Source organism: Phascolarctos cinereus, unplaced genomic scaffold, assembly GCF_003287225.1.
Source record: "Phascolarctos cinereus isolate Bilbo 61053 unplaced genomic scaffold, phaCin_HiC Scaffold_1;HRSCAF=81, whole genome shotgun sequence".
Classification (NCBI taxonomy): Eukaryota; Metazoa; Chordata; class Mammalia; order Diprotodontia; family Phascolarctidae; genus Phascolarctos; species Phascolarctos cinereus.
In genome coordinates, this window is record NW_027555514.1 from 125,754,818 (window position 1) to 125,770,323 (window position 15,506).

The 15,506-nt window shown below is 33.3% G+C and overlaps 1 pseudogene; it reads right to left on the bottom strand.

The window, feature by feature from the left end:
• The window catches only part of LOC110194200 (heat shock cognate 71 kDa protein pseudogene), a 40,638-nt pseudogene extending 25,535 nt beyond the window's left edge, over positions 1 to 15,103 (bottom strand).
• Between the last annotated feature and the right edge of the window lie 403 nt (positions 15,104 to 15,506).

Below are 15,506 nucleotides of genomic sequence, written 5' to 3' on the forward strand. Positions count from 1 at the left end.
GAGAACAATTTGGAACTATTCCCAAAGGGTTATAAATCTGTGCATAACTTTTGACTCAGCGGTACTACTAAAAGATTGTATTTCAAAGAGATTTTTTTAAAGAAGGAAAAAGACTTATTTGTACAAAAATATTTATAGGAGCTCTTTTTGTGGTGGTAAAGCATATAATTTGAGGATTGTCAATTTAGAGAATGACTGAACAAGCTGTAGTATATGCTTGTAATGGAATAGCATCGTGCTATTAAAAAAATACTAGCAGAATGGTTTTAGAAAACCTTGAAAAACTTTTATGAATTGATGCCAAGTGAAGTGAACAGAAGCAGGAGAATGTTGTGCACAGTAACTGCAATACTGTGTAATGATTAATTGTGTATGACTTAGCTATTCTCAAGAATACAATGATCTAAGACAATTGCAAAGGACTTATGGTGAAAAAATGCTATCCAACAACAGAGAAAGAACTGATGGAGTCTGCCTAAATATCAAAGCATACTATTTCTCACTTCATTTGCTATTATTTTTTGGGGGGGTAGCTGCGTATTCTTTCACAACATGACCAATAGGGTAATATGTTTTGCATGATTGCACATGTATAACCAATATCAAATTGTTTATAGTACTGGGTAGAGGGGATGGAAGGAGAAAGGAAAATATTTGGGTACTCAAAATTAAGACAAAAACAAATGTTAATTATCTGTTGCTTTCCTTCTTAAAAAAATATCATGAGATCATATTTCTAGACTGAGTGGTCAAGGTTTTTTTTCTATTTAGTAGAACCCTACCTAATTCAATGTAGTGTTGCAAGCCTAATTATGGTGATCATTAACTAATAAATATAGTTTAGAACAAATATCTCATTTTAGTATACATAATATATACAATTAGCTTGTTGTTCAGTTTTGGTCCAACTCTTTGTAATTCTGTGGAATGTAGCAGGCCAATATTGTTCATGAGGTTTTCTTGGCAAATATACTGGCATGGTTTGCCATTTCCTTATTCAGTGGATTAAGCAAACAGTGGTTAAGTGACTTGGCTAGGGTCACACAGCTAGTAAGTGTCTGAGGATGCATTTGAACTCAGCTTTTCCTGACTGTAGATTCAGTACTTTATCCAACGAGCAATCTAGCTGCCTCATACAATTAGCTACTTGTAACCTATTAATGCAGCTTCTCTTCATCTATAAATAAAGAAATAATAAACAAATAAATAAATAAATAAATATTAGCTTTTGGACCTGTGATAGTAAGATTTTCATTCTGATTTATTAATATTTTCTGTAGGCAGTTCTCCTTGCTTTTTCAACTACACCATTATATCTGAGAATAAGCTTATTTGTAACTATATTGGGGTTAAAAATTGCTTTACTTTCAGATGTGTATGTATATTGTTTTATCTATAGAAATGTGTGTGTATGTATGTATGCACACATATGTACTTCTGTATTGTTTATATCAAAAAAGTGATAATTTTTTAGTAAATAGTTATTTTATTTTTTTCCAATCAAATCTAAAGACAGTTTATAACATTCATTTTAAATAAGATTTTGAGTTCCAAATTTTTCTCCCTTCTAACCTTTCCCCCAAAGATTGTAAGCAATCTGATAAAGGTTATATATGTGCAATTATGTTAAACATATTTTCACATTAGTCATGCTGTGAAAGAAGAAACAAAATAAAAGGGAAAAGCCATGAAAAACAAAACAAAACAAAAACAAACCCACCCCTAAAATGAAGACAATAAGCTTTGATCTGCATTCAGACTCCACAGTTCTTTCTCTGGATGAGGATAAGACTTTCCATCATGATTTTTTTGGGATTCTTTTAGATCATTTTATTGCTTAGAAGAGCTAAGTCAATTAAGGTTGATCATTGCACAATGTTGCAGTTACTGTGTACAATATTCTGGTTCTGCTCACTTAATTTACATAAGTATATGTAGGTCCTTTCCCCTTTTTTTATAATTTCTTTGGGTTACAGAACTAGTGATGGTATTGCTGGATCAAAGGGTAGACTGATTGCCATTTGGGCATAGTTCCAAATTAAAAAAAAAAGCAGAGGTAGCAGTCCTGATCTCAGACAAAGCAAAAGTACAAATAGATCTATTTAAAAGAGGTAAGGAAGGAAACTACATCCTGCTAAAAGGTAGCAGAGACAATGAAGAAATATCAATGCAAAACATATATGCACGAAGTGGTACAGCATAAAAATTCTCAGAGAAGTGAATTACAGGAAGAAATAGACACTAAAACTATACTAATGGGGGACATCAGCATCCCCTTCTTAGAACCAGATAAATCTAATTACAAAATAAGCAAGAAAGAAGTTAAGCAGAAAAAAAAAAATGAACAAGCCATCAATGAACATCCTAAGAAAAAATCTCCAGGGCCAGATGGATTCACCAGTGAATTCTATCAAAATTTAAAGGACAATTCATTCTAATATTATATAAACTATTTGGAAAACTAGGCAGAGAAGAAGTCCTACCAAATTCTTTTTATGTTACAAATATGGTGCTGATTCCTAAATAGGAAAGAGCCAAAATAGAGAAAGAAAATTATAGACAAATTTTCCTAATGAATATAGATGCAAAAAAATAAATAAAATATTAGCAAGGAGATTACAGAAACTTATCATGAGGATAATATACTACGACCAGGTGAGATTTATATGAGGAATGCAAAGTTGGTTCAATATTAGGAAAACTATAACTGACCATATTAATAACAAATTAACAGAAGTCATATGATTATCTCAATAGAAAAAGCTTTTGATAAAATGCAACACCCATTCCTATTAAAAACACAAAGAACATAGGAATAAATGGAGTTTTCCTTAAAATGATAAATAGCATCTTTTTAAAATCATCATTAAGCATTATATGTAATATGGATAAGCTAGAAACATTTCTAATAAGATCAGGGATGAAATAAAGATGTCCATTATCACCACTGTTATTCTACATTGTACTAGAAATGTTAGTTTTAGCAATAAGAGAAAAGAAAAAAAAATGATGGAATTAGACTAGCCAATGAAGAAATAAAGCAATCACTCTTTGCAGATGATATGATGGTATACTTAGGGAAATCATAGAGAATCAACTAAAAAAATTACTTGAAACAATCAACAACTTAGCAAAGTTGCAGGATATAAAATAAACCCACACAAATCATTGGCATTTCTATATATTACTAACAAAGCCCAGCAGCAAGAAATAGAAAGAGAAATTCCATTTAAAGTAATTATAGACAATATGAAATATTTGGGAATCCACCTGCAAAATCAAACCCTGGAACTATATGAGCATAATAACAAAACACTTTTCAAACAAATAAAGTCCCATCTAAAAATTTTGGAAAACAATCAATTGCTCATGGTTAGGCAGAGCTAATATAATAAAAAGGACAATGCTATTTGTTATTTATTCAGTGTCATACCAATCAAACTATCAAAAATTATTTTATAGAGCTAGAAAAAATAATAACAAAATTCAGCTGGAAGAACAAAAGGTCCAGAATATCAAGGGAATTAATAAAAAGAAATTCAAGGGAAGGTGGTCTAACTGTACCAGATCTTAAATTGTATTATAAAGCAGCAATCATCAAAACCATTGAGTACTAACTTAGAAATAGAGTGGTAGTTCAGTAAAATAGGTTAGGTGCATTAGTCAATGACTATAGTAATCTATTATTTAATAAAACCAAAGACCCCCGCTTCTCGGATAAGAACTCACTATTTCACAAAAATTGCAGGGAAAACTGGAAAATAGTATGGCAAAAACTAGGCATAGTCCAACATCTTACTCCATTTACCAAGATAAGGTCAAAATGGGTATATGATTTAGATATAAAGGGGATACTTCAAACAAATTAGGAGAGCAAGGAATAGTTTACCTGTCAAATATAATGGTGAAGGGAAGAATTTATCACCAAACAATTGAGAACATTATGAAATTCACAATGAGTAATTTTGATTACATTAAATTCAAAAAAAATTGCACAAACAAAGCCAATACAAACAAGATTAGAAAGGAAGTAGAAAGCTGGAGGAAAAAAATTTACAGCCAATGTCTCTGATATAGGCCTCATTTATAAAATATATAGAGAACTGAGTCAAATTTATAAAAATATACATGATTCTCCAATTGAGAAATGTTGAAAAGATATGAACAGGTAGTTTTCAGATGAAGAAATTAAAGCTATCTATATCCATATGAAAAAATGCTCTAAATCAGTATTGATTAGAGAAATGCAAATCAAAACAACTCTGAGGTACCACATCATACCTATCAGATTGGCTAACATGACAAAATGGGAAAATGATAAGTGTTGGAGAATTTGTGGGGACATTGGAACACTAATGCATTGTTGGTGGAGTTGTGAACTGATCTAACCATTCTGGAGAGAAATTTGGAACTATGCCCAAAGGTCATACCGTTTGAAACTTCATACTCTTTGACTGGCAATACCACTTCTATGTCTGTATCCCAAAGAATTCATAAAAATTAAAAAGTACCCACATATAGAAAAATATTTATAGCGGTTCTTGTTGCAGTGGCCAAGAATTAGAAATTGAGGGGATGCCCATCAATTGAGGAATGGTAAAACAAGTTGTGATATATGAATGTAATGGAATACTATTGTTTCCTAAGAAATATGGAATCAAGACTTCAGAAAAAACCTGGGAAGATGTACATGAACTGATGCTGAGCAAAGGGAGTAGAACCAGGAGAACATTGTATACAGCAACAGTAACATTGTACAATGACCAACTTTGATAGACTTAGTTCTTGGAAGCAATGCAAGAATCTAAGACAATTCCAAAAGACTCATGTCGGAACATGCTATCCATGTCCAGGGAAAGAACTATGGAGTCTGAAAGCAGATGGAAGCATAATATTTTCTCTCTCTCTCTCTCTCTCTCTCTCTCTCTCTCTCTCTCTCTCTTTCTCTCTCTCTGTCACTCTCTTTTTTTTTTGCTTCTTCTTTCTCATGGATTTGCTCTTTGGTTCTAATTCTTTACAATATGTCTAATGTGGATATGTGTAAGTTTATGATTGTACATATATAGCCTACATCAGATCTCACTCTGTCTTAGGGAGGAGGGAGGAGAGGGAAGTGGAGAAAAAGTAGAACTCAAAATCTCATGGAAGTGAATGTTGAAAACAAAATGAATAAGTAAATTTAAACAAAATAAGTGAAAACTGTCTCTACTCATAACAATCCCCTCATCTGTAAGTTTAATAACTGCCTCAAAAAGAGGAAATTAAATGAGTCTGCCATGACTTATTTCTAATAAAATCATGTTAACTCTTCACAATTAACTTTACATTTTAGATGTGGAGTCCTTAATTGTGTGTCCATGAACTTATGTGTGTGTATGTATGCATACATATACAGAATACATGCACACATACACATGTATTGATAACTATATTTCAATATAATTTTTTTTGTAATCCTGTTTATCTTATTTTATGCATTTTTTTTAGGCAGTTGGGGTTAAGTGACTTGCCCATGGTCAAAGAGTTAGTAAGTGTCAAGTGTTTGGCCTGAGGCCAGATTTGAACTCAGGTCCTTCTGACTTCAGGGCCAGTGCTCTATCCACTTTGCCACCTAGCCGCCCCATATTTTATGCATTTAAAAGGACATTTAAATAATAAAAAGGTCCATAGCCTTCAAAAAAAAAAGATAGGTTGGAGCCAGTTTGTATAACACTTGACAAACTAAAAAGAGGAATTTTATTTTACCCTACAGAAACTAGAAAGCTACTGGATTTTACTGAGTTGAAGAGTCACATGATCAAATCTGTAAACACTCTACTCTTCATAAGCTCATCCAGAAAGATGTTCCTTCAGTCTCTATTAATCCTTCCTAATTCCCTCAACAATGAAGAAAAAAACAACCTTTCAATTCCTTCCCTTTGTTTACCTTTTTTCTTTATTTCCTTATGTCATCTAGAAAAGAGGACAGATTTAAATTTCATTACTAGGGAACTCAATACCATTGCATCACTTGGTGACCTAGGCAACTAGAGAAGAAATGAAAATGATAGATTAATTTTTTAAAAACAGAACAATTTAGGAAACTTCTTGTATCTAAGTAAGCGATTTTATGGAACTAGTTGTAGCTTTAAAAAAAAATAAGGGGACGGAGCCAAGATGGAGGAGTAAAAGCAGAGACTCTCTTGAGTTCTCCCAAAACCCCTCCAAATAACTGTAAAAATGATTCTGAAGAAATTCTAGATCATCAGAACCCACAAAAAGACAGTGTGAAACAAATTTTCAGCCCAAGACAACCAGGAAAGGTCTATTTTACCAGGCAGGGAGGGGAGCACAGTCTAGCATTGGCCATGCTAGCACATACCAAGCCCCAACAGTCCTAGAGTAGGCCTCAGGGGACTGAATCATGGGCAGCTCCGGTGGTTTCCAGACTTCTCCACTCACAAACACCAAAGACAACTTAGAAGGTCAATAGGGAGGGTCTGGTGGACCTGGGTAAGAGAGGAGAGCAGGCCACACCCATGGGCTCAGTACAGCCTCTGGGTGGTAGTAGCAGCAGCAATGGTGACAGTGGAGGGGGTGGCAGTGGCAGCAGCAGCAGTACCAGTGGCTCCTTCCAGAGCTCTCAGCCCACAGATGGTAAGGAGATTGAACAACTGGTCAGAAGGAGATTATGGGGATCTCTTTGCTGGCACTGAGGTAGGATTCTGTTGCTATGCCCATGCTTGGATCTGGATCACTGTCTTGGGTAGCAGTCCTGGGGTGAGGAGGACCACTGGCATAGCAAAGCTTGTGGCAACAGTAGAGAGGGAACCCTCCTCGTACTTCCAGGGCAGAAAAGAGTGCTTGTGCTCATGCACAGACCAGAACATAGGCCAAGGGAGGAGGAAACACCTCTCCTTAGATCATACCACCTTGAAAGGATTGAAAACTTAAAGGTCCCAAGAAGTATCTCTGGAAACAGCTACACAATACCCCTGAAGCTTGAACACTATGATTTCCACACTAGAAGCAGAGCCCCACCATAACAAAGAAATAAAAAGTCAAGTAATTGGCTGGGAAAAAGAGCAAACAGTGGGGAAAAACACCTCAGACTACAGAATATTATTTTGGTTACAAGGAAGACCAAAACATACAATCAGAAGAAGATGACAAAGTCAAAGTTCCTACATCCAAAGCCTCCACAAAAATATGAATTAGTTTCAGGACATGGAAGAGCTCAGAAAGGATTTTGAAAAGCAAATAATACAAGTAGAGGAAAAACTGGGAAGAGAAATGAGAGTGATGAAAGAAAATAATGAAAAATTAGTCAACAGATTGCTAAAGGAGCCCCACAAAATACTGAAGAAAATTACACTTTAAAAAATAGGCTTGACAAAATGGTAAAAGAGGTCCAAAAAGCCACTGGAGAGAAGAATGCCTTAAAAAGCAGAATTGGCCAAATGGATACGGAGGTCCAAAAGCTCACTGAAGAAAATAATTCTTTGAAAATTAGAATGGAGCAATTGGAGGCTTATGACTCTATGAGAAATCAAGAAACTATAAAACAAAACCAAAAGAAGTAAAAAAAATAGATAACAATGTGAAATATGTGATTGGAAAAACAACTGACCTGGAAAATAGATCTAGAGTAGATAATTTAAAAATTATTGGACTACTGGAAAGCCATGATAAAAAAAAAGAGCTTAGATATCATCTATCAAGAAATTATCAAAGAAAACTGTCCTGATATTCTAGAACCAGAGGGTAAAATAGAAATTAAAAGAATCCACCGATCATCTCCTGAAATACATCCCAAAAGGAAAACTCCCTGGAATATTATAGCTAAATTGCAGAGTTCCCAGTTCGAGGAGAAAATATTGCAAACATCCAGAAAGAAACAATTCAAGTATTGTGGAAACACAATCAGGATAACACAAGATTTAGCAGCCTCTACATTAAAGGATCAGAAGGCTTGGAATATGATATTCTAGAGGTCAAAGGAGCTAGGATTAAAATCATGAATCACTTACCAGCAAAACTGAGTGAAATCAATGGGGAGGAAAATTGACATTTAATGACATAGAAGATTTTATTGCATTCTTGAGAAACCAGAACTAAATAGAAAATTTTATTTTCAAATGTCAATTTCAAAATTGACTTTTCAAATTAAGGAAGACTATTTTTACAGTTTTTCAAAGTCCTGGATATTATGAGAGGAAAGAAGGGAAAAAAAATTCAACTTGCTGCCTGTATGATCCAATTTCCTGACTTCATATTACAAAACTTTTACTTTTCCTCCCATTTAAAATTTTTTACTAATTTATTTTTATTTATCAATAATCATTTATATAAGTTTTAGAGTTTTAAATTTTTCCCCCCTTGCTCTTCCCAAAGTGGCATGTAATCTGATATAGGCTATACATATATAATTCTATTAAGTATATCTTCACATTAGTCATGTTGTAAGGAAGAATTAGAACCAATAGGAGGAACCACCAGAAAGAGGAAAAAAAAACCAAACAAAACAGAAGAAAAAAATAGCAAATAATATGCTTCGATCTGCATTCAAAATCCATGGTTCTTTCTTTGGATGTGGATAGCATTTTCCATCATGAGACCTTTGGAGGTGTTTTAGATCCTTACATTGACTAGTAGGGCTAAGTCTATCAATGTTAGTCATCACACAATGTGGCTGTTACTGTGTACAACATTCTCCTGGTTCTGCTCATTTCAATAAGCACCAATCCATACAAGTTTTTCTGGGTTTTTCTGAAGTCTGCCTGCTCATCATTTCTTATAGGACAATAGTATTCCATTACATCCATATACCACAACTTGTTCAGCGATTCCCCAATTAATGGCCATTTCCTCAATTTCCAATTCTCGGCCACCACAAAAAGAGCTGCTATAAATGATTTTTGTACACATGGATCTTTTACCCATTTTTATGATCTCTTTGGGATACAGCCCTAGAAGTGCTACTTTTCCTCCCATTTTGTTGCCCATGGGCAAGGCAGAAACTAAATGGGAAAGGGAAAAACATCAACTGTATAAAATAACTTTTGCTATTACTAAATCAGAAAAAAATAATTTAAAACTATTTTTTTGTTAGTGAGATGAATTTGTTATTAATTAGAGCATAAATGAATTGTTATGTGTATGGACCATCATAAAGTAGAAATGTCTTCTTGATCATTTGTTTACAATTTTTATCACTTTTTAAAATTCTCTTTTATCTTTCTTAGATACTTGCTAATATGAATTGTACATACATGAAAAAAGAGCTTTCTTATTCTATGGAATTTTGGTCCTGTTTGTATCATGCCAGGTAAACAAATGCATTTCATTTCAAAGAACAGTTTGGGCATTCTTCCTTATTGAGTTGCTTCACTACCCACTCACATTTAACAAAGAAACATACGGTCATTTCTGATCTGGGAATGATTTTGCAACCTGCTATTTCTTAATGTGTGAAGATCTATTCAGAGAATTATTTTTTTTTCTCTCCCAGGACCCAAAAGGAAATAAAACCAAATAACTCAAAGGCTTATTTGAACCTTTAGTCATGGTTTAAGCAAATGGAGCATGATTTTAAAAGCTGTCTATTTTCTGGTTTTTATTTTCAGAACCACATCTGTCCTCTAAAACTTTTTTTAAATATCTGTTTTCCAGCAAATGCATAAAATCATGTGTAACCATTTTTATACAAAAATGTATTTCTGATCCTATAAAAATATAGCTCCCCAAAGATTCTAATTATTTTTTCAATGGTTATGCTTTCTGGGAAATCCAAAGAAATAATAAATCATCTTCTATTATTTTATTTTCCATATTAATAGAATACATAAGAGCATATTAGGATATCTTTCATGTGTGATATAACTAGCATTTTATTATTAAAAGAACTTCCTATGTGGAAATAGTATTAGTATGAAGTAATAACACATCCATGTTTTTCTTCCATTTTTCACTTAACAAATATTTCCATGTTTGCTGGGTTGCTTCTTATTCATTCAATTGTTTCTATTCATATGTTTGTATAGACAGCCAGTGACAACTTTCATTGTCTTTTATGTTATGAATTAGATGCAAATGCTGCTCTGAACTAAGCCATTAACAATGGTAAGCATTAATGCAGGATTTATTGCTTGAAAAGAAAATTCTGTTTGGTGTGTTGCAGTGTCAATATTTTTATCTATTCCAAGCTGTTGTATTTTCCCTCTTCATTAAAACTGAATCCTTGAAATTGAGCAAGTGATGCCATGAATAGAAGGATGGCCTTGATTTTGACTATACTTGGGAGTTCAGCCCTGAGAGTTACTGCTAGGATTTCCATCTAGGGTTTGATGCATAGCAAAATGTGAATGCATCTGATTTGGTCTGGCTGAGCTGTAGAGAAACAAAATACTTGGCGGAAATATCAGCACAGTTTACTACAAGGTTAGGTTCATTGGTAGTACTTACATTACTTTGCAGCTGAATAAAATAGAAAAGTGGATTGGAACAAGGGCAGAGTTGTCTCATAAGGAATTTCCCTTTTATAGTATAAAAATCTCTTTAAGTTACAAAATGAAAAGGCATTTATTTTTCTTTTATATTTTTGACTTCCTGTGCTTTTGTCACCTGGACTTTAAAATATTTATAAATATTGGCCTCATCTTTGTCTTATTTCAAGAGAAGTATCCTTTCCATTGATATTTATACAACACACACACACACACACACACACACACACACACAATGTATCTACATCTACATATATATTTATATGGATGAATATGTATACACACATACACAGAACTATAATTTGAATATTATTTGCATCCAGGTCAAGTGGCCCACATCATCCTCTCATTTTGGGGGTGAGGTTGGGAATAATTCCCTCTCTTGGGAAAACAAAGACTTTGGAATACTGACACAAGGTTATTGATTTGGAGAGTGTCTCTAGGGATGGTTTAGGAATGGGGAGGAGCTCACTAAAATCCATGATTTGGTAGTTTCTCATTTTGACTAAGTATTCTTGCTAACAAAATGATGGTTTGCTGTTTTTACCCAGCCAAATGACTGCCAAGTGCTCATCAGCATCCTCTAGATTTGTCAACCTGGCTCAAAGCCTTGGTCTTCCCACTCTAAGTATAGCTCTACATATTCTAATGTGTAGATAAGCATTTAATTCCCTTTACAACCCTGTGAGTTTAGTAATTATAATACTAAATCTTTTAAACATTAAAAATTAAGATACTCAAACTCTATGTGTAAGATCTATGCCCAAAACTAGTGTCCTCTAAATCTACCACCTTTTCACTTATGTGTGCTTCTTCAACACATATTGCCTCCACATTGTTCTAAAAAATAAGTCTCATTATATTGTATCTCTGGTCCATTGTTCTCAAACTCTCTTGGCTTCATTTCAATAAATAAATAAGAAACATGAATACTAAAGTCTCTATCTCTTCAAGTTACATAATGGATTGCTTACTTCACCCTTCTTTACCCTTTATAAATACTACTAGGTTTCATATTTTAAAAGTCATTCCTCCAGCTCCATTACAATAATAAAATGTGGGAAAAAACCTACAATTCGAATGATCCTGTGGCATCAGAGAAGTCACTACAGAGGTCACTTGCTAGAAATACTCACATAGGTAACTACCAAAATTGGTTTTGGTTTTCTATATCCATAGGCAAAGAAGCCTTTTGGGATATACTTCATATCCCTAAGTTGGTTACTTTGTCAATACAGCTGCTGGGGAGGCCCATATGTAAGCTACCATCACTCCAATCAACTCCATAAATGTTTCTTTTACTAATTCTGAGGGAAGAGATGCAGGGGTACAAAGGTATTAGCCCACTCATCGGAGTACCAGCACACAAAACCAGATCTTTCTCAAATAGAATCTTGCCTCACAGATAGTCTACGCTCTAAGATTGTAGAATTAATTCCTTCTGCCACTTAGAATTTTCCAAAGAGTTCATTAATTCAGTAAGTGTTAGCCATGTAATTTTAATAATTCATAACTTTGGTCATTAGGTAAAGACTTAGAGATGTGACAGTGTCCTGATAACTCTCACTGCTTTTGCTTTCTTAATTTTAAGCTGGGTATGATCAAGTCACCTTGATAGAGAAACTTTTTTTTGTAAGAGCTAGCGTAGAAAAATAGTGTACAATATTTCCCACTAGATGGCAGTGTTTCAGAAACTAATGGCATAGACAGAGCTGTCACTTCTCATTCTCTAACATGATGGCTTATACAGAGGCTACTACCCTTAAGAAGTCTGAAGACTTTTTAAAAGTTGATATAAAAAGTGATCAAAACATATAATAGTAATTACTACTTCTAATAGTAAGCAAATTGATTCTTATGTTATTCATTGTCATTTTGATATTATCAAAATACTAGCTTTATGAAAAGGTAAATTATTTAATACTAAAGAAAAGTCATTCAGTCAATACATTTCTTAATTGTTTGAATATACTTATTTTCTGTCATATTAATTTTTCCAAAATTGTATTTTTTCCTTTGAGAATAAAAGGGCAATAGTTTTGTTTCAAGCAATTTTTACACATAGTCCATTTTAGATCGTATAATGAAAACCAAATTATTATTTAAAATATTTAATTTTAGCTGAATATATGCAATAGTCCAGGTGAGAATAGTGAAGTCTATGTTTTAGAGCAAAGCAAAGTGTCTTTTCCTAGGCATCAGCAATATATGAAATGTGGAGGCTAGGGGTAGCTAGGAGGGCAGTGAGGATCTCTCCAGGTTAGCTGTTCTATTCACTCAGTGTCTATTTTTGGATTGTGAGTTAACTATTTAATTTTTCAGAAACTATTACTGCAAAGTGTTCTACTTCTGAAGCATACTATGGTCAATGCTATCTATGAACTGGATTTTTAAAGCATACGCTAGGTTAGGCATTGAGGAAAATTTCTATATATATATGCTATATACATATATGTTATGTTATATGCATATATAATATATGTTATATATGTTATATATATATACACATATATGTATAAAATAGTCACCACCCTCACGCAGCTTATAGTGTCTTAGGACATTTATACCCACAAAATTGTAATATAAAATATTAGTACATATACTAAAAGCATTAGAAAGGGTTTTGGGGGTAGAGGATATATATGTGAATGTGTGTGTATCTATCTGTTTCTGTAAATTGATAATACCACAACTTTTATTTATTTATTTTTGTTAGAACACAAAAGGCTTAAATAATCTTCTATTATAATAGTAGCCCTGAGCTATGTTTTTCATGATTATCAAAAATTTCCTACTTTTAGAAACTTTGATATAATTGACTAGCTAGTTCTGATGTTAGCCAATATTAGACTACACAGAGACAATTTGATTATTAAATTAATACTGTATAGCCTAAAGCTGAGATAGACAGTTCAGTCAGCATGTAGTAGACAAAATAGGAATGCTACAGAAGGGTAAGCACATTGAACTCTCTATTCTATAATAACTCAAATTAATGTTTGTGGAAATAGTCTGAAGATGTAAACTAGGCAGCAAACCTAAAAGTACTAAATTTGTAGGGTTTTTGGTCCCATTGGCCACCTTATAAATTACTAGAGGAAGAAGGGAATTTTCTATCACCAAAACAAAGGAAATGTTCTCATAATGTCCCAGTTTAGTTATGGTACTGGCTGTAGGAGATAATATGCTGATGGTGAAAAAACATTAAAATTAATCCCTAAATGTTTTCATTACCTGTCATAAATGAAACAGACTGCCAATTCACTTTGAAGAGCCCAAATGTCAGTTTGACCATATTGTCAACCAAATCACCATAATCCTCAAGTTCAGATCTTCTGGACAGAGATAAATATATCTGCATCATGGAATCCTGAGTGAAGGAATACTGCTTTACCCACAAATCCTATCTTCCAATATGTCATAAAATCTGAAATTCTCAAGATTCAGAAAACTGTCTGTTGATATACTAAGGTGGTCGTGGGCCAATTAATCACTCTGCCTGGACCTCAGGCTTCCAGGTTCATCCACCTTCTATCTCCAAGAGGAGATAGATGTAGAAGAAGCTTCTGAGGAATGAAATACTGGGTTGGCTATAAAAATGGAGGACCCTATGACATAGACAGTGTAAGTACACTGTCAGGCCCCCTTTGAGAGAGGGTAAAGATATTAAGGATACTTTTCATTTACGTTAAAATGTTATCTAAACTCAGACATACCCAAGATAGATTTTGATTAGACAGAAAGCCACGTGTAACTTCCTGGAGAGAAAAGCCCGGCCACAGGTCAAGATGGGAGTTAACATATGTGATGAGAAGAGCTTTTTCGCATAAATGTTTCACAATATAGAACAGTAGAAGTACTTTCCATGATCTTTTGCTTATATTAATCACATTGGCATTATATTGTCTTTTATTTTAGCTATGTGGCTAAATGCTTCATCTTCTCCCATAAATTATAAAAAAAAATCCTTGAGTGCTGGGACCATATTTTAATCATATTTGTAATCTTTAAAGTATCTAGAAATGCTTTAGCATGTAGTACCTGAGCAATGAATATTTGTTGAATGAATACATGGATGAATGAATGAATCTTCATTTTTAAAGTCAGAGGTTAAGAAATAAAATATTTCAATTTCTAAACTTTACTGCTGGTTAGGTTCTACTGTTCAGCAGAAGCATAAGTAATAGGTAAAAAAAAGATTATAAAATCACATTATAATAAAATATTATTTAATTATAACTAATGAATTTGCTACTAACTTTCTAAAATAATGACTTCGTTAAATAGCATTTACATAGTCATTTAGGGTTCACCTTATGTTTTCACATATCCTCTTCTTTTGTCCTCAAGTTAAGAACAAATGTTGGTCATATAAGTATTATTACACCTGACAGGTATACTGAGTCTCAATAAGTTTAAATAGCTTACACTAGAGAGTGTCCATCTAGGGCCAGTCGGTTCATTGGTCAACAAACATTCATTATTAACAATTTTCCAAGCTATTTACTAATTACTGGAGATACAAAGAAAGAATAAAAACAGTCCATACCTTCAAGAAGCTCGTCTCCAGCCTTCATTTTAAGTTTGTTCTCTTTTAAATCTACTGCCCTCCGTGTCATATGTGAGCTTCATTTGATAGTTAAACTTAGTTATGACAGGTCATGATAGTTTTTCAAAATGACTAAACATAATGTATGAGTATCACTCTGGACTTCAAAAATTCAATCATATTTTCCACATGAACTTAATTTCTTCCTTCATAAATGCTTACTTTTAGAAATCAGCTTTAAGGGTTTTTTTTATTAAAATATTTTATGAGAATATATGAGCAATTGGGTAATTGTTTCTTTCTTAATTATCAATGTTAGCTCAATTTAATTTCTTAGGTTAATCATATTTAGTTTTAACTTTTAAACTCTTAATAACATTTGGTTCAGATTAAGGATGTGCCAAATATTTCAACATGTTTTAGCTGGAAATAGACTCCTGGGGCTGACAGTCTATTTTTGAGATGTGTTGATT